Consider the following 21,497-nt stretch of genomic DNA (forward strand, 5'->3'; position numbering starts at 1 on the left):
GAAGAAACCGGACTAAGCTAGGAATTCAACTGAACTATACTTTAAAACATCTAAGTTACACTAAAAATAAATAAATAAACAAATATTGGATTTTTTTTTTTTTGCCTCCAGGGTTATTGCTGGGGCTCGGTGCCTGCACTACAAATCCACTGTTCCTGGAGGCCATTTTTTCCCATTTTGTTGCCCTTGTTGTTGTCATTATTGTTATTGTTGCCACTGATGTTGTTGTTGGATAGGACAAAGAGAAATTGAGAGAGGAGAGGAAACAGAGAGGAAGAGAGAAAGAAAGACACCTGAAGACCTGCTTCACCGTTTATGAAGCGACCCATCCACCCACACACACACACCTGCAGATGGGGAGCCAGGGGCTCAAACCAAGATCCTTACACCAGTCCTTGCACTTCCTGCCATGTATGCTTAATCCACTGTGCTGAAATGTGCCCAACCCCCTATGGGGATGTGGGGCTTTTCCCCTTTCCACATGAATCTGCCCATTGTAGATGCCAACAAAAGAAAATCTTTTTATTTTTAAATTTTTATTGTCTTTATTTATTGGATAGAGATAGCCAGAAATTGAGAGGAAGGGGGAGATAGAGAGGGAAAGAGACAGAGAGACACCTGCAGCACTGTTTCACCACTTGTAAAGTTTTTTCCCCTGCAGATGGGGACTGGGGGGTCGGTGCTTGAACCCAAGTCCTTGCACATTATAATGCATGTGCTCAACCAGGTATGCCACCGCCTGGCCCCCAAATGAAAATCTGTTAGTCCTTTCTGGTGGAAAGGTCAGACATATGGCATAAAATAAGATCGATCGAGCTCATCAAGTGTTTGTTGTAGCTTACTGCACCTTTAAGAGTAAAGGATGAGCCTTGAAAAAGTCATGTTGAGTGAAATAAGTCAGAAACAGAAGGATGAATATGGGATGATCTCACTCTCAGGCAGAAGTTGAAAAACAAGATCAGAAACGAAAATGCAAGTAGAACCTGAAATGTAATTGGCATATCTCACCAAAGTAAAAGAATCTGGGGTGGGTGGGTGGAGAGAATACAGGACCATGAAGGATGATAAATGACATAGTGGGGGTTGTATTGTTAAATGGGAATCTGGGGAATGTTATGCATGTACAAACTATTATATTTACCATTGAATGTAAAACATTAATTCCCCAATAAAGAAATAAATTAAAAAAAAAAAAAGAGTAAAGGATGAATCTGTATCCAACACCAACACCTAGACATAACCGAGGGGAGATAATATTCAAGACAGGAATGAAATCAAACTAAGGATGTTGGGCATTATACGCACATTGTGACAAGAGCCAAATAACCAGGGAATTGAAGAAAGAAAAAAGCTGCTCAGCTTTTAGCAGTAAAAGAGTCATGAATTTTCACAGTGTATTCACATTTTCTGTGAATGGTAGGCTAGTACAGCTAACCCCTAAGACTGATACCAATTTCACCTAGAAAAAAAAAAATCAGAGATCTGCTCAGTTTTGGCTTAGAGTGTGCAAGGGGTTGAACCTGAGACTTAGGGGAAAAATAAAATAAAATAAAAAGTTTTTGTGTTAACCTCACCATTTCAGACAGCTACAAAGACCTTGGTCATTAAGAGCTTTTGACTTTTCCATTCAATCACTGTAAATGTGTATAATTAAGAGAAATAACAAAATGTTATTATTTAATTGGATATTACACACACACACACACACACACACACACACACACACACACACACACACACACAGTTAGAAAATATAAACACTTATGGACCCAGAGGTGGCACTCCTGGTAGAGAACACAAATCACCAGGCTTGAGGATCAGAGTTCAAGTTTCTGGCCCCCATCTACAGGGTCGGGTGTGAGGATGAGCAGTGCCTCAGGTGTCTACCTTTTTCTCTCTGCTTCTACCACTTTATCTCTGTGTCTCACCTTCTTTCAAATACAAATGACCACTGGAAACCATGGAGTCATGGAGGCATTGAACTCCAGCAATAACCCTGATGGTAAAACAAACTAACCAAAAAACAAACAACAACAAAAAAAAATGAACATCTTGTTGGCCTAGGATTGATATTAAAAGTAATGACTTTGGATCTTGGTCAAGGAACTATTGGTGTGCTCACCCATTTTTGGGGTTTTGAGTCATGTGGAGATGTATTTATTTAATTTTGTTGTTACTGTCATTGGATTTTGACCACTCTAGGCTGATGTATTCAAATGAAAAGAAAGAGCAACAGAGAGAGAAAAGGACAGTTACTATAACACTGAAGTTCCTCCAGTGTTGTGGGGTTTGAGCTAGAACTTAGGTTGTGAGCATGACAAAGTAGGCACATTGTCCAGGTGAATGAACTATATGTAACTATTGTTACATAAAACATATATGTAAGACATACATTACTCAGGTCTAGAAAAACCATTTTGACTGGAAGTAAAGCAAAAGATTGATGTTTACATCTATGGCTATACCACCCTGCCATTGTTAATGTGGTACCAAAGAATGAGCTCAGGAACTCCTGCATTATTAGTGATGTCACTCAGTCCCTTTCTCACAAACATTTTCTTTTCCTCCTTCCTTCCTTCCTTCCTTCCTTCCTTATTTCCTTTTCTTTTCTTTCTTTTTTGTTTTTAGAGAGTGATAAAGAGGTAGATTGAGTAGAGATAACACAACATCACTTTATTAATCATGAAATTGCCCTGCTGTCTCCTAATTGGTGAGCTATTTCTTCTTCCCAGATGAATTTTAAGAATCACAATTTAGTCAAATAGTAAAAAAAAAATAAAAAATAAAAAACAATGAAGAGATTGACCCTCTCTGTCTCTTTCTCTATCTCCCCTGAACTTTTCTATTTCTCTCTGTCTCTATCCAATAATAAATAAATTTAAAAAGTTGCAAAAAAAAATTTAAAAAAAAGAATAAGCAAATGGGTCATACAGTGCATTTGTCACAAGGAGAGACTAGATTGCTACCTTATATTCACACGCACACACAAACACCACACACACAAAAGTTTATATCTATCAATAATAGATAATACTCTTTGAGCTATTGTTCTACAACTCAGAATATCCATAAACATAAATGAATCTGACCAAGATCTTATACTATTGTTACATAAAACATATATGTAAGACATACATTACTCAGGTCTAGAAAAACAATTTTGACTGGAAGTAAAGCAAAAGACTGATGTTTACATCTATGGCCATACCACCCTGAAAACACCCGATCTCATCTGATCTAAAGATTGATGTTTTCATATACTACATGGTTATACATTGAGATTGTACTATAAGTTTAGGATTAAGGAAAGTAAAAGATAGATATCACCTGTTCTCCCATAAACATGTATATGTCTATTATATATAAGAAAGGACAGATAATAAACAAGAAATAAGCTTGATTTTATGCTAGTGATACATAGTATTCTTTTTAAAAACTTTTTTGGTATTATCTTTATTTATTTAGTGGGTAGAGAAAGCCAGAAATCAAGAGGAGAAGGGGTGACAGAGAGTGGGAGAAGACAGAGAGACACCTGCAGCACTGCTTCACCACTCACAAAGCTTTCCTCCTGCAGATGGGGACTGGGGACTTGGACCTGGGTCCTTCAGCATTGTAATATATGCACTTAACCAGGTGCACCACCACCTGGCCCTGATACATAGTATTCTTAAAGCTAAAACAGATTTTGTACTAGAACACAGAACATTTCTAAAACATCAAAAATATGCTCCTGGGTTGGTAGGATTGTTGAGCAAAAATTCAGGACACAGGGGGTCCTGGAGAGTACATTTGGTTTTCACATGGAACTGGGATGAAGTTTCCACACCTGCAACAGAGATTCACTTTATGAAGGGGTCTCCCCCCACCCTTTTTTTGGCACTATGTGAAGGGGGAGGTGTTTACTCCATCAGGCCAATGAAAAGTGGGCCCCCAAGTGACCTAAGAAGGGCTATCAGGAGGAGGGTCATGGGCCTTGGTCACTGACCTTGGGTTTTTGAGCCCAAAGACCCTCAGGAAATCTGTCCCTTGAGTCTTTTTCTTTACTTTACTTTGCATGCATCTAATAAAAAACTAATTTAGAGACCAAGCACCTGAATACATGTCCTCTGAAATTCTTTTCATGGAGGCAGCAAGGAGCCAAACAGGGGATCCTCCTGATTTCTCTATCCCCTCAATAGCATGTCTCTATTTGTAGTGCAATGAGCGTTCACACCTGAGGCACCAGAGGTCTCATTTCAATCCCCACCAGCACCATAAACTAGAACTGAGAAGTGCTCTAGTAAAAAATTAACCTGTTAAGATTAAATAAAAGATACTTGTGCCATAGAGATAGCTCACTGGGTAAGGCACCTGCATTGCCGTATGTGTTTGCAAACAATTTAGTATAACTGGTACCTTCAGTAACTTGAGAAACCAGGAAGGTGTGTACAGTCTATGTTTCTAGAGATAATGATTGACAATAGATAAAGATTTCACAGTTTAATAACAATAATTTATATAGTAATATCTATGTTTATTCAGGAAAGAATTGACTGATATATATATATATATGTAGATATACATATATATGTATATATAGAAACTATCTATCTATATATATCTATATCTATGTCTGTATATATGAAGTTTACTCAGGGAAGAATTGGCTAAATTGTCAAACAAACAAGGAAATAAAGAGTACACCATTGAACATGCCAAGCAGTTACAAAGTTTATTGTTTAAACCATAAGCAAGAACAGATAAAACTAAAAGGAGATTGAATGATAAAGGGTTAATTCTGTAAATTCATACACACTCCTGAGGATGTGTCAGATGAACTCATACAAAACTATTAGGTCAGAAAACCCAAACTGTTGCCATTAGCTGAGATATAAAATATCAAAGAAAAAAAAAGGAAATAAATTAATTGAGGGATCAGAGAAGTAACACAATAGTTTGTGAAACAGACCTTCATGCCAGAGGCACCAAAAAGTCCTAGATTTAATCCCCAGTGCTAGCATCACTGAAACTGAGCAGTGCCCTGTTCAAAAATATGAACAAATAATAATAATAATAATAAAATTAATTGAGAAGTATGTCTTGAAAAAACATTGGGTTGCCTGGGAATGGAATAGCATAATGGTTATGCAAAGAGACTCTCATGCCTGAGGCTCCAAAATCCCAGGTTCCATCCCCCACAATATCTAAACCAGAGCTGATCAGTGCTCTGGTAAGGAAAAAAAAAAAGAAAGAAAAGAAAAGAAAAAACTTTGGATGTAATTACAAGTACATGAAGTATGACTGGAATAAAATAGATCATATAATTATTACATGTTTGAAAGAACTGAACTGTACAAAATTCGATAAATCTATTTTTTAAAGACTTTTTTGGAATCTGAAGACTGTTATTTGGGATTACTATTTTCAGGAATAAGAAGCATAAAGTGAAAAATGCTCTCCCCAACAGGTTTTTCTACAGAAAAGCTATCACTTCCAGAGTGTAACATGGGTCATAGAAAAACAATGGGCAAGGAGGCAGCTTAATGGTTATGCAAAACGACTTTCATGCCCTAAAGCTGGAGGAGGTCCCAAATCCAATTTCTGTCATCTCCATAAACTAGAGCTACACAGTACCCTGGGGGAGAAGAAAAAAAAGAAAGAAAAAAAGAAAGAATTTTCAAGAGTGAAGAATCAGGGTTTGACCAGAACATTCTCCACCCCCAATATAGGAAAATTTTAGTTTCCATAAAAAGATTTCATAAATACCATGGGCCAAAAATTGCTCTATGCCTTTTTTCTTTTCTGAAGAATTTTTACTTAAGTTAATAGTCTCTAGATACATAATTATATGGAATATGGAGATACATAAATTTTATTTTGGCTAGTAGTTTTTCAACTATTATGAAGGAACCATATCTGGGCCTGTCAAAATACTGCCACTTACTTGAAAAATTCTTCAGTGGCAATAAAATATTTAATATTTGGGAAAAAATGGAGCAGAGGATATTTGAGGCACATAAGTAACAGTGACATCTTCAGCTAGCCACCGTCTCCCTTTTCACTTCTCCCTAGGGGAAGTGAATAGCTTTTAATTCTCTTTCCTAGTAGAATAACCATATGGTTCACAAAATGTAGGCAAAATTATGTGGACTGGTTTTAAGCATAATCTATTTTAAACTGAACACATATAATCCATATTGCTGACTTCCCATTTTCTTTCCTTTTTTAAAATTAAATGGTTTTTTATCATCTTTATTTATTTAGAGATAATTATTGGAGAGACTCAGCCAGAAATTCAAAGGGAAGGGGGAGATAGAGAGGGTGAGATGCAGAGAGAGAGAGAGATAGACAGACTGACCGACAGACAGACACACATATTTATAGCCTTGCTTCACTCTTCACAAAGCTTTCCCTCTGTAGGTGGGGACTCTGGGCTGGAACCCCTTTGGTCCTTGCATTTTGTAATATGTGTGCTCAACCAGGTGTTCCACTACCTGGCCTCCTCCTCTTTTTCTAAAACTAGAATTTAGCTAATCTCCAAGGTAACTTTAAAAGCTAGTTTTTGTTTTCGTTTTTTTTAATTCTACCAGAGCCAAACTGAAAGAAACTTTTTTTTTTTTTTTTGAATCATTGCTTGCAGGAGAATCACTCAGCTGGAAAAACTGTTTTAGCTGTTATGCAAGAGAGATGCAGCTTTTATGGTATCAGGCTATTAATGTTTTGGAGTTTAATTTTATAGCAGCTTTAGGTACCTTAAGAAATCCACTTGGTTTTAGTCTGAATCAGAAAAATATTCTTAAGATAAGCATTCTAGAAAGGCATTTTGCAGCTCCTCGATACTGTCCTCAAAGATGATCACCTTCAAAGTATTTTCTGTGCATCACCTCTTCTGTTCTTACATTATTGTTAAATAGCCACAAAGTGTTTATCAGTGTTTCAGCCACTAATCAAATATAAAGAAAGCAGTGATTGGGGAGTGAAAAGGAAGGGTAATGACTAAGTTTACTAAAGGACCGCTTTATTCATAGTTTTCTCTTTAAATTGGTGAGGTAAATCTTTACTAGACTCCCCTTATCTTATGAACTAAATAATGGTGTCCCCTTCAAATTCACATATGGAATTCCACACATCAAGTTGTTGTTGATGATGATGATGATGATAATTTGTGATGTGCCATGTGGCTAAGGGGTTTCTTTGAGATGTGATAACACTTAGATGAAATCATGATGGAAGACATTTATGATGGGAATAATTTTAAGAGAAAGAGTAGATTATGGATGTATCTCTCTCTCTTCCTAGAGGGGAAGCCATAAACTATAAGCCATTTATCATTTTTATGTTTATCAGAAATTAAAATTTTAAAATATTTTTATTATCTTTATTGTATAGAAACAGCCAGAAATTGAGAGGAATGGGGAGATAGAGAGACAGAGAGACACCTGCAGCACTGCTTCACACTTGTAAAGTTTTCCTCCTGCAGGTGGGGAGCAGGGGCTTGAGACCTGGTCCTTGTGCACTGTAACATATGCACTCAACCAGGTGCGCCACCACCCGGCCCCCATCCGAAACCAAATATTACCCAGAGTAGATGGGCCTGTGTCCAAGATCATTCAACCACACATCTCCATCATTAGCTGATTTCTGAAAGAACCTCAAAATCATAAGATGGAATGTGCTCAGAAGGCAGCATAATGTGACATTACATTTGAACTGAACAAGAGCAGGGCTGGGTGGAGGCACACCTGGATAAGCACACATGTCACAGTGTGCAAGGACCAGGCTTCAAGGCCTGGGTGCCTCTTATAGAGAGAAAGCTTCATGAGTGGTGAAGTAAATCTCTCCCTTTGTATCACCCCCTCCTCTCTCACTTTCCCTTTGTCTCTATCCAAAATAATAAATAAGCAAAAATCAAAAAAATGAATTGAACAAAAAACAAGATACATAAGCAAGAAATCTAGACCTCACGTCATCCATCATTCTTACACCCATACTTCTTTCTCAACACACACTTTTGGCTCCCAGAAGTGTTTCTTGAGGAGGAAATTACAATTAGCTGAGGACAAAAATGATCAAGTTTCATGATAGGTAGCTGATTCACTATATAGGTACAATCTAAAACTTAACTTTGGAAAACATCTACTGGGCATATTTCTCAGTGGACAGAACTTCGGATGCTGTATCTGGTTTTCCACTTGGTGTGGAGAAACCTGAGCTATACTGAATGCACCCAAAGTTCTGTCCATTGGGTGGTTCGGCGTACAGAAAAGAGAGGCATAAGAGATTAAATGAGTAAGATAGTGAAGTTATTTGAAGAGTAGGTTTGTGGATGGATTTAAAGGGCAGTTACAAAAGATGAAAATCTTTGTATCACAAGTGATCAGTGAATAGAAAACACTCAACAGAAAAAATAGTAGGTAAAGCCACAAAGTGCCAGCTTGTAAAAACCAACTTTCCTGACTACTGCTTCAGTTGCTTGCGTGGAAGACAAATAAATAAAGCAGTTATGATGGTAGGGATGACCTCTCTGTAGTATGGGTTTCCCCTCAACAAACCCAGTTTGAATAGCCAACTTGACAGCAGAGACCAGTGGTATTCCTCCATGCAACACTATTCTTTGAGGAGATCGGTCCGCTACTTAGGAACCCGTTGATTGCACTAGTGTGATTTTATCCTGGAAGGATCAGAAATACATATTGACTAGAACTGTCCATATACCACAGAACATATTTACCTTTCCTGCCCACAGGGTCTCAATCAGCACATAGTACAATGGACTAAAATGTGTTTGCTATAGAACACAGGGCCCACATAACATCATACTGAATCAATTAATCCACACTTCAACAATAAATATAACCAAGGGAGTCACAGGCTCTATCATATACCACAACACAAAGAAATTGCCAGCCTTACAGAGCAATGGATGACTTTGACAAAGATACAACTAAGACTCTGGCTGAGAGATGATACACATATTTGCTAAGATCAAGTATGGACAGTGCATCAATAGACATTATGTAAATTATGTAAATATATTCAAGAAATGTAATGCATGACATACAAATTATTAGTCCATCATTAGTCCATGTTACCCACTTTGTGCTTCCTGTCCTAACAATTCTTGAATCTGTATGCTTTTTTTTATTTCTTTTTTTTAAATATTTATTTATTTATTCCCTTTTGTTACCCTTGTTTTTTGTTGTAGTTCTTATTGTTGTTGTTACTGATGTTGTTGTTGGATAGGACAGAGAGAAATGGAGAGAAGAGGGGAAGACAGAAGGGGAGAGAAAGACACCTGCAGACCTGCTTCACCGCCTGTGATTCGATTCCCCTACAGGTGAGGAGCCGGGGGCTTGAACTGGGATCCTTCCGCAGGTCCTTGCTCTTTGCACCACGTGTGCTTAACCCACTGCACCACCTACCGACTCCCGAATCTGTATGCTTAAAGATGCAGGATCACATAAGATTAACAAGAACCTCCTTATCATGTAAATTACAGCTACTACCAAGTCACTTTTGTTTTTCATACTGAAAGGCAAATTAAAAAAAAAATAATAATAAGCCATAGATCAAGGCAATACCATTGTGATAGGAGGGAGGACAGAAGATTTAGGTTTGACCCCCCCCCCCCCCCAGGACACCATCAATAGCAGGAGCTTTTGGTGATCCATTGTAAATGTTACTTGTCAGAGACAATACACAAAGAGGAAGGTGGGGCCATCTGGGCATGATTTACAGATGTTACTGTAGCATTAGCATATGACTTATGAAGGAATCATGTTAACTGAGATAAATCAGAAAGGAAAACACAAAGCAGAACTTGGACTGGTGTTGGTGTATTGCACCAAAGTAAAAGACTCTGGGGTGGCTAGAAGGATTCAGGTCCTGGAACAAGATGGTGAAGATCTACTGGTGGATGAATTGTTATATGGAAAACTGAGAAATCTTATGCATGTACAAACTACTGTATCTTACTATCGACTGTAATATTGACCATTAATCCCCCAACAAAGAAAAAAAACTAGAATAAATCAAGGTGTGAAAAACTAGGTGGCATTTTACAGAAGCAGCTCTCCATATTCTGGGTTTTCTAGACTTTATTATTATTATTTTTTTAACTTCTTGGTTTTTCTGGTCTCTTTGTGTTTCAATTACTAACTTAAGGTCAAGGGTTTGTTTTTAGTATTGTCATTCCCAGGGCTTACTTGGACCCAGCAAAAACAGTAAAACTCCTCACAAGAATTCTCAAAGCTGAAGCCTTGGTTGCAGTACATCAACACTCTGCATACTCTGTGATCACAGCCTGAATTTGGTGCTATAACTGCTGGATTCTGCTCCTAGCCTGCAGAGGTGTTTGGCTGTATATGAGTTAAACAGAGATAAACAGACCAACAGGTCTCCAGGCTAACAAAAAGCCTTTATTTTTTATTCCATATAGTGCCTACATCCTTAGGGCGAGGTCAGGGCTTGCAGAGTAAACCCTGGTGACACAAAAAATTGGCCTATTTACCTATACCCATTAAGACTCTGTGGATCTTTGTCCATTTTTATACAAAAAGTGGGGAGATGTTGGGAATACTAATCCATTATGACTGTTACTTGTCAGAGCCAATATAGAGGAAGTCAGGACCCCACGGGGGGTGATTAACAGTCATTTTAGCATCAGCATATGACAGTGTGGAAGGGGGAGAAAGGACTATAATAATGTGAGATATGAAAACCTATTTTAAGGTGAATTTTGTGGAAGCAGTTTTCCTTTGGGATCCTTGCTCTTAGTAGCTGGTCCTTTTCTTTTCTTTCTTTCTTTTTTTTTTCTTTCCCTGAGAATGCACACACTTGGGAAGCTGATTTCTGAAGAACATACAATTAAGGCTTATGGCATGCCACGTGGCTGCTGTTAGACTTGTGCTCTTTCACCTGTACTCAGTGTAAGCTAGTTTTAATTATTGGCCCCAAGACCTGAACATCAAGCCACTACTGCGGCTTCCAAGATCCTAATAAAACTGCCATTTTTACCATCCCAACCACTACTGGTTTTTTCAATAAGGAGGCCAGTAGAGTTCTGCTAGATGATGATGATGATGATGACAATGACGACGACGACGATGATAACAATTTCAACATTAAAACAATATCAAATTAAAAGAGTGATTTATAATCTTGGGAGGGTAGTTTACAGTGTTCAGGAAAGAAAATGTAGGTCCACTATTAAACAATGGAGAAAGGGAAGGATTTTCATGGTTCCTTAATGATTCAACAGGTATCTCCAAGTTCTTTACTTTGGTGTGGGGGAGTGGGCACAGAACTGTGGATGCAATATGGAACTATACTCCTGTAATCTTAATTTTTGTGTATTCCTTTTATCTTTATTTATTGGATAGAGACAACCAGAAATTGAGAAGGTAGAGGGAAATAAGGTGGGGGAGAGAGAGAGAGAGAGACACCTGCAATACTGCTTCATCACTTGCAAAGCTTTTCTCCTGCAGGTAGGGACTGGGGGCTTGAACCTGGGGCCTTGAACACTGTAACATGTGCATCCTATAACCTTAATAACCATTATTAAGTCACCAATAAAAGACAGTTCCAGCTAGTCAGGGTAAAATTAATTTTTTAATCTGCAATCACTGTTCCTTTTAGGGTGACCCACTCATACAAGTTTACATCTCTGAGTATAGTCAAATATGGTTTCTAAGAAGTTGTGGAGAATCAGCATGCCTCAAAATTAAGCTCATACCAATTTTGGGCAAGAATTAGATGTTTCATTAAAGCCATACTTTAATCAATTACAAGGAAAAAAGCCAAGTGATACTTTTATCATTAGAGATTTCAAGCTATGTTTATTGCGAGATTAATGTATTACATGTTCATGAGATAGTTTGTTAACTAGTCAATAGAGGTCATTATCTAAAGAAATTCTTAATTAGTGAGATTTTGGTGATCTAAGAGTACTTAAATGAGAATCAATATTTCTAATCTCTTTCAAAGTACTCTAGCAAAGATCTTCATATTAGAATTCAATGCAGATGTAGATCTGAAATATCCATACTTTTAAAATGTGATTCTTAACTGAGATCAGACACATCATTTACATGGAGTTAGGTGAATATGTATTAAGTAAAAATTTTTTTTGATAGATTATGCTAGTTTAGATTGCAATAGCACTAATACTTTCATATTGTTAAATCACATAAAAATGTTATCTTTGGTATTGACAACCTGGCTAATCACATGTCAGTCAAATAGGCACATAGATTGTTCTGTTTAATTGCACAAAACTGGTCATCTCCTTATGAAAAAGGTTCTTTTTACAAGAGTGTTATGTCTAGATGAAGCAGAAATTCAATGCAAGCAAAACTTCTTTTTTTTTTTTTTTTTTGGTTATCACTGGGGCTTCACTGCTCTGGGATAACTTTTTCCAGATATATATCTAAGCAGAACTTGGACTGGAATTGGTGTACTGCACCAAAGTAAAAGACTCTGGGGTGGGGAGGAGGGTTCAAGTCTTGAAACATGATGGACCTAGTGGGGTTGTATTGCTGTGTGAACATTTATGCATGTACAAACTATTATATTTTACTATTTACTATAAGTCATTAATCCCCCATTAAAGAAAAAGAGAGAGGAGACGGACCAAGAGGCAGAGAGACCAAGTTATAGAGGCCATAATTTTGGAACTTCCTTCAGTATGGGGAGGGGCTGGCTAGAACCTGGGTCATGCACATGTGAAGCCTTACACTACTCAAGTGTGCTATTTTGCCAGATTGAGCAAAACTTATATATATATATATATATATATATATATATATATATATAAATTTTTTTTTTGGCCTACAGGGTTATTGCTGGGGATTGGTGCCTGCACCACAAAACCACTGTTCTTGGAGGCTTCCCCCCCCTTTTGTTGCCCTTGTTGTTTTATCATTGTTGTGGTTATTATTGTTGTTGTTATTGCTGTCATTATTGTTGTATAGGATAGAGAAAGATGGAGAGAGGAAAGGAAGACAGAAAGAAGGAGAAAAATATTGACACTTGCAGACCTGCTTCACTGCTTGTGAAGCGACTCCCCTGCAGGTAGGGAGTCAGGGGCTCGAACAGGGATCCTTATACCGATGCTTGCGCTTTGCGCCATGTGCACTTAACAGCTGCGCTACCGTCAGACCCCATTTATATATAATTTTTTAAGAAATACCATCAAGGAAATGAGTTAAACTTGGGAAATATCTGGTTTAGATAAACATTAATTTATTTGTATAACTTTATTTTTTAAAACAAGTTTTACAGTGGTGTAAAATATTGTATCTGAATTGGGTTGTTGCCATAGATAAAGAATGGATATAATGCTAGTTTCTAAGAGAAACTTAATATATTAATAGTAGTGGAAGTGTGTATAAATCCACGTGACTATACACACACACACACACACACACACACACACACACACACACGCATATGTTTCATACAGAACCTATTAACATGTTTATTTTGTTTAGTGGTCATCATTATTTTCTTCTTTTATCTAGGCTACTTCTACCCTACTGAATGTCTTCTTTTTCCCCATTGTCAAGTAATTTTCATTTAATCTTATCCGTCATTCATGAAACTTCATATACTGATAGATTTCTTGAGAGTAAATCTGTATACATTTTTGATGTGTGTATCAAACTTTATCTTGTATATTTCACCTTTTAAAATATATAATTATTGGGAGTTTGGTGGTACCACAGTGTGTTAAGCGCACATGGGTCAAAGCACAAGAACCGGCTTAAGGATCCCAGTTGGTGCCCAGGCACCCCACCTGCAGGGGAGTCACTTCAAAGATGGTGAAGCAGATCTGCAAGTGTCAATCTTTTTCTCCTTCTTTCTGTCTTCCCTTCCTCTCTCCATTTTTCTCTGTCCTATGCAGGTGGATCTAAGTTATTGTATGGGGAGATGATGTCATGGCTGGAAAAGGACCAGAAAGCTGGTTCAAGAAAGACAGTAGCTCACAAATATGGGAAAAGTCCTGGACCAGATGGTTTCACAAACGAATTCTACAAAATTTTCAGGAAACAGTTAATACCCATACTTCTTAAGCTATTCCATAAGATTGAAGAAACAGGAATACTTCCTTCCACCTTTTATGAAGCCAACATCACCCTGATACCAAAAGCTGATAGGGACAGAACAAAAAAGGAAAACTACAGACCAATATCTCTGATGAACATAGATGCCAAAATATTAAACAAGATATTGGCCAACCGGATACAGCAACATATCAAAAAGGTTGCTCATCATGACCAAGTGGAATTCATCCCAGGAATGCAAGACTGGTTCAACATCCATAAGTCAATCAATGTCATTCACCACATCAATAAAAGCAAAGCCAAAAAACACATGATTATCTCAATAGATGCAGAGAAAGCCTTTGACAAAATCCAACACCCATTCATGCTCAAAACTCTACAAAAAATGGGAATAGATGGGAAATTCCTCAAGATAGTGGAGTCTATATATAGCAAACCTACAGCCAACATCATACTCAATGGACAGAAGCTGAAAGCATTCCCCCTCAGATCAGGGACTAGACAGGGCTGTCCACTGTCACCATTACTCTTCAACATAGTATTGGAAGTTCTTGCCATAGCAATGAGGCAAGGGAAAGAATACAAAGGAATACAGATTGGAAGGGAAGAAGTCAAGCTCTCACTATTTGCAGATGATATGATAGTATACATAGAAAAACCTAAAGAATCCAGCAGAAAACTACTGGAAGTTATTAGGCAATATAGCAAGGTATCAAGCTACAAAATCAATGTACAAAAATCAGTGGCATTTCTTTATGCAAACACTAAATCTGAAGAGAAGAAGACATCCAGAAATCACTCCCATTTACTGTTTCAGCAAAATCAATCAAATACCTAGGAATAAAGTTGACCAAAGAAGTGAAAGACTTGTATGCTGAAAACTATGAGTTGCTAATCAAGGAAATAGAAACTGATACCAAGAAATGGAAATATATCCCATGCTCATGGATTGGAAGAATAAATATCATCAAAATGAATATACTCCCCAGAGCCATATAAAAATTTAATACAACACCCATCAAAGTTCCACCAAGCTTCTTTAAGAGAATAGAACAAACACTACAATCATTTATCTGGAATCTGAAAACACCTAGAATTTCCAAAACCATCATAAGGAAAAGAAACAGAAATGGAGGCATCACACTCCCAGACCTTAAACTATACTATAAAGCCATCATCATCAAAGCAGCATAGTACTGGAACAAAAATAGGCACACAGACCAGTGGAACAGAACTGAAAGCCCAGAAATAAATCCCTACACCTATGGACATCTAATCTTTGATAATGGGGCCCAAAGGATTAAATGGAAAAAGGAGGCACTCTTCAACAAATGGTGCTGGGAAAACTAGGTTGTAACATGCAGAAGAATGAAATTGAACCATTTTATCTCACCAGAAACAAAAATCAACTCCAAATGGATCAAAGACCTAGATGTCAGACCAGAAACAATCAAATTCTTAGAGGTAAACACTGGTAAAACAGTTTTCCACCTACACCTCAAGGACATCTTTGATGAATCAAACCCAATTGCAAGGAAGACTAAAGCAGAAATAAGCCAATGGGACTACATCAAATTGAAAAGCTTTTGCACATCCAAAGAAACTATTAAACAAACAAAGAGACCCCTCACAGAATGGGAGAAGATCTTCACATGCCATACATCAGACAAGAGACTAATCACCAAAATATATAAAGAGCTCAGCAAACTTAGCACCAAAAAAGCAAATGACCCCATCCAAAAATGGGCAGAGGATATGAACAAAACATTCACCTCAGATGAGATCCAAAAGGCTATCAAACATATGAAAAACTGCTCTAGGTCACTGATAGTCAGAGAAATGCAAATTAAGACAACACTAAGATACACCTCACTCCTGTAAGAATTTCATACATCAAAAAGGACAGCAGCAACAAATGCTGGAGAGGTTGTGGGGACAGAGGAACCCTTTTACATTGCTGGTGGGAATGTAAATTGGTACAGCCTCTGTGGAGAGCAGTCTGGAAAACTCAGAAGGCTAGACATGGACCTTCCATATGATCCAGTAATTCCTCTCCTGGGGTTATACCCCAAGGACTCCATAACACCCAACCAAAAAGAGGTGTGTACTCCTATGTTCATAGCAGCACAATTCATAATAGCTAAAACCTGGAAGCAACCCAGGTGCCTAACAACAGATGAGTGGCTGAGAAAGCTGTGGTATATATACACAATGGAATACTATGCAGCTATCAAGAACAATGAACCCACCTTCTCTGGCCCATCTTGGACAGAGCTAGAAGGAATTATGCTAAGTGAGCTAAGTCAAAAAGATAAAGATGAGTATGGGATGATCCCACTCATCAACAGAAGTTGAGGAAGAAGATATAAAAGGGAAACTAAAAGCAGGACCTGACCAAACTGTAAGAGGTCACCAAAGTAAAAACCCTGTGGTGAGGGGTAGACATGCAGCTTCCTGGGCCAGTGGGGGGTGGGAGTGGGTGGGAGGGATGGGTCACAGTCTTTTGGTGGTGGGAATGGTGTTTATGTACACTCCTAGTAAAATGTAGTCATATAAATCACTATTTAATTAATATGAGATGGGGAAAATTAATTGTATGTCTCGAAGTTTTTCAAAACACAAACTGAATCTTTTCAATATATAGGCTGTGTAATTGATATGCAGACTCTCTCAAAAGCCTTGACCAAGTAGATCAGAACCAACCAATAGCACAGCTATATACAAGATACTGGGTGCAGTACAGCAAACCCTAACAAAAGGACTTTTCAAAGTTAACCCAATTACCAATTAATGTGATGATAACATTAACTATCGATTGTCTTTTGGAAACCTAAGACAGCAGGAACCTCACATCTCCACTATAGAGCCTCTACTTCCCCCAGTCCTGGAACCCTTGGATAGGGCCCACTTTCCCAGATGCCTCTCCCAATCCATATCAAATAATATTGCATTTGCCGATCACAATCTAATCAACACAACGATTGCCACCTCAACATGCTTTACCTCAGACTGTGTCCAGAGACTTTACGTGTGGAATGACAACCCTTCAGCTTCATTACTGGGGTGAGACCTTTCCTTTCATAGTATACTCTAATTCCATCTCCGGTGGTTCACTTTCTAACAAAGTCCCATAACCTAGATATACACCAGTTTCTCTGAGAGAGAGCATATGTTCACAAGTATCCGTAAACTACTGCAAAATATATACCTGAAAGTAGAAGTACACTAGAGTTTGCAGTGAGTACTCCCCTAACACTTCCTCTCCACTATTCCAAGCTTTGGGTCCATGATAGCTCAACAATTTGTTTGGCTTTGTATGTTAACTCTCTTTTCAGTCATCAGGTTCCAGATGCCATCAGGATGCTGGCCAGGCTTCCCTGGACTGAAGACCCCACCAATGTTTCCTGGAGCTCAGCTTCCCCAGAGACACACCCTACTAGGGAAAGAGAGAGGCAGACTGGGAGTCTGGACCGACCAGTCAACGCCCGTGTTCAGCGGGGAAGCAATTACAGAAGCCAGACCTTCTACCTTCTGCAACCCACAATGACCCTGGGTCCATGCTCCCAGAGGGATAGAGAATGGGAAAGCTATCAGGGGAGGGGGTGGGATATGGAGATTGGATGGTGGGAATTGTGTGGAGTTGTACCCCTCCTAACCTATGGTTTTGTTAATTAATCCTTCCTAAAATAAAAAAGAAAAACAAAGAAACGTTCTTTTCACTGCTCTTTTTTTTTTCTTGTTCTTTTCTTCCTTCCTCCTTCTTTTGCTTTATGAATTCACTGATACTCATTTGTGAATTATTTGGGGGAAGAAATCTGACTCATAGAAGACTATCTGTGTTTGTCTCTCTTCTCTACTTCCCTTTCTCCTCTTGCTGTCCCTAGAATTTACAGTGAACAGTAGATTTACATAATTGTCTATTCTTGCTTTCCCTTTTTTCATTTCTCTTTCTTTTTCCTTTGGATTTGGTTGCTATTTTTTCGTGGACTGGAGGTGTTGTTTGGCTAACTAGTATTGGTTGAACTGCATCAATCCTTGCTTCTGTTTCTATTATTGTAATTTATGATTTTGGGTGACTACATTTGTCATAAAAGTATTTAATATAGCGTGGCTTGTACTCAAAACACAACAAGTGAAGAACAACTGAACAGAAAAATAAAAAACACATCAATTTAAAAAATGGTTAAATCAAGAGCAAATTTAACTGATACCACAATAAAGAAGGAGCCCAGAAGAAACTGCAAATCAGTCAGAAGTAACCGTACATAAGGAAAGCATTCAAGCAATAATAAACCTGGTAATCACAGAAATGAAGACAAATATGGAGAAAGAGCTATCAGAATTAGGGAAACAACAGATGAGACACTCAAGGAAAACACAAGCTACTTTGATGTAGCGAACTGAAAGCTGAAATAGCTGAACTAAAAGGTCAGTTAGCAGAACAACCTACTTCTATAACTGAACTGAAAGAAGCTGAGAGAAGGGAAAGAAGCTAGCAGAAGTGGAAAACAGAATTATCCAGACAGAGGATCAGCTAGATGAAACAAAGCAAGAGGTAAAAGAGCTCAAAAAAAGATTGAGAGACACAGAAAACAACAACAACAGAGACATATAGGATGATCATATAAAAAAGTAACATTCCTATAATTGGCCTGCATGAGGAAGAAAGAGAGGAAGGTGAAGTAAAAATTCTTGAGGAAATAATAGAAGAAAATTTCCTAGACCTAAATAACAGAAAGGACATTAAGATTCAAGAGGCAGGCCCAGAGAGTCCCAAACAGAATCAACCCAGACCTGAAGATACCAAGACACATCATAGTTACAATGAAAAGAAGTAAGGATAAAGAGAGGATCCTAAAGGCTGCAAGAAAAAAAAAAAAAACCAAAAGTCACATACAGAGGAAAACCCATAAGATTAACAACATACTTCCCCATTCAAACTCTAAAGGCCAGAAGAGAATGTCAAGATATCTATCAAGCCATGAATTAAAAGGTGTTTCAACCAAGGATAATATATCCTGCTAGACTTTCATTCAAGCTAGAAGGAGGGATCTAATGTTCTCAGACAGACAACAGTTAAAGTTGGCAACCATCATCAAGCCTGCCCTGAAAGAGGTACTAAAAAACCTCTTATAAACAAGAACATCACCATAATACTTGCCATCTATCAGAGAAAATAAAAAACTGTTGAATAATGGCACTACAATACATTACACCCATAATATCAAGTCAATGGATTACATTCACCCGTTGAGAGGCACAGAGTAGGAGGATGGATCAGAAAACATAACCCAACCATATGATGCTTGCAAGAATCTCATCTGACCCAACAAGACACACACAATCTTACAGTGAAAGGATGGAAAACTATCATATAGGTGAATGGAACACAAAAAAAGGCAGGAACAGCCATTCTCATCTCTGACACCACAGACTTTAAATCAAATAAAGTAATAAAAAATAGGCAAGGCCATTACATAATGATTAGAAGAATAATCAACCAAGAAGATTTAAAAATTATTAACATCTATGCTACCAATGAGGGACTATCCAAATACATCAAACACCTACTGAAAGAACTACAAAAGTACATCAATAGTAATACAATAATAGTGGGAGACTTTAACACCCCACTCTTACACTTAGAACAATGAAGCAGAGAATCAACAAAGAAACAAGAGAATTAAATGAAGAGATGAGCCTTCTTGAACATTTTCAAAGTCCTTCACCCCAAAAAACTGGAATATACATTCTTTTAATATCCACATAGCACATCCTCAAGGATAGACCACATGTTACACTACAAAGACAGTATCAACAAATTCAAGAGCATTGAAATCATCCTAAGTATCTTCTCAGAACACAATGGAGTAAACCTAACATTTAACAACAAACAGAAAATTACTAAAAAACACAGAAATTGGAAACCTAACAACATGCTGGGCAGTATCTATCATGAACATAGATGCTAAAATATTAAACAAGATTCTGGCCAACTGGATACAGCAGGATATATAAAGTATTGTCCATCATGACCAAGTGGGATTTATCCCAGGAATGAAAGGCTGGTTCAACATACATAAGTCAATCAATGGCATTCACCAAATCAATAAAAGCAAAACCAAAAACCACATGATTATCTCAATAGATGCAGAGAAAGCCTTTGAAAAAATCCAACACCCTTTCATGCTCAAAACACTACACAAAATGGGAATAGATGGGAAATTCCTCAAGATAGTGGAATCCATATATAGCAAACCTGCAGCCAACATCATACTCAATGGACAGAAACTAAAGCATTCCCCCTCAGATCTGGGACTAGACAGGGATGTACACTATCACCGTTACTCTTCAACATAGTATTGGAAGTTTCCAGTCCCTGTTTGGGCACCATTATGCCAAGCTAGCTTCGCAGGCGGGAGAGAGAGATGACCAGGGACTCATGGCTGAGTGGTACACAGTTCAGTCTTTATTCATGTGGAATGCAGTGCAATCTAAGCTATCTCTAATCACAGTCCTATCCTTATATATCCTGAGGCAGAAGTGTCAGGTCTGAAGAGGATGTACTTAGGATAGGGGGTGGGGAGAAGGAAAAAGCATGCAAAACAGTGAGGATTAAACCAATGCCCTGGAGGCAGGGTGGTGTGTCGTATGCTTTACATTGGCTTGTTCTAGCCCTCCCCCGCCAAGAGAATTGGATGAGTCCTGTTAATTTCGTGGGCCTGCTTGGCCCCGCCCCAAGGAACCCTGAGAGAGGGTTCCTGAGTCCTAGAGTTCCTGAGTTCCTGAGTTAGAGAGTTCGAGAGTAAGAGAGGGTGTTTGTGCCGCGGCAAAGAGACAGCAGAGTTCTGTTTGGTGATTAGTTTGTCTTAGTTTATGAATCGTTGTTCTTGAATAAAGAAATACAGCTTCCCTGCCCAGCCGTTGTCTCCGCGTCTCTGTTCACCACTGTGAAGCAAGCCAACCCGCCCAGCAGAGCCTCCGAAATTTTAACAACAGTGGTGCTTAGTTAACAGTGGTTATGTAAATAGAATACAGTGTTAAGCAGGGGGATTAAACCAATGAAACAGAAGGGGTCTTAGAAGCAGAATTTAGAAGCAGAGGAACAGGAAATTCTTATCATAGATGTCAGAAAAGAGAAAGAAATCAAAGGAATATGTATTGGAAGGGAAGAAGTCAAGCTCTCACTATTTGCAGATGATATGATAGTATACATAGAAAAACCTAAAGAATCCAGAAAACTACTGGAAGTTATTAGGCAATATAGCAAGGTGTCAGGCTACAAAATCAAGTACAAAAATCAGTGGCAATTCTTTATGCAAGCACTAAATAATAATAATAATAATAATAATAATAATAATAAGAAGAAGAAGAAGAAGAAGAAGAAGAAGGCATCCAGAAATCACTCCCATTCACTGTTGCAGCAAAATCAATACAATACCTAGGAATAAATCT

Source organism: Erinaceus europaeus, chromosome 18 (assembly GCF_950295315.1).
Source record: "Erinaceus europaeus chromosome 18, mEriEur2.1, whole genome shotgun sequence".
NCBI classification, from domain to species: domain Eukaryota; kingdom Metazoa; phylum Chordata; class Mammalia; order Eulipotyphla; family Erinaceidae; genus Erinaceus; species Erinaceus europaeus.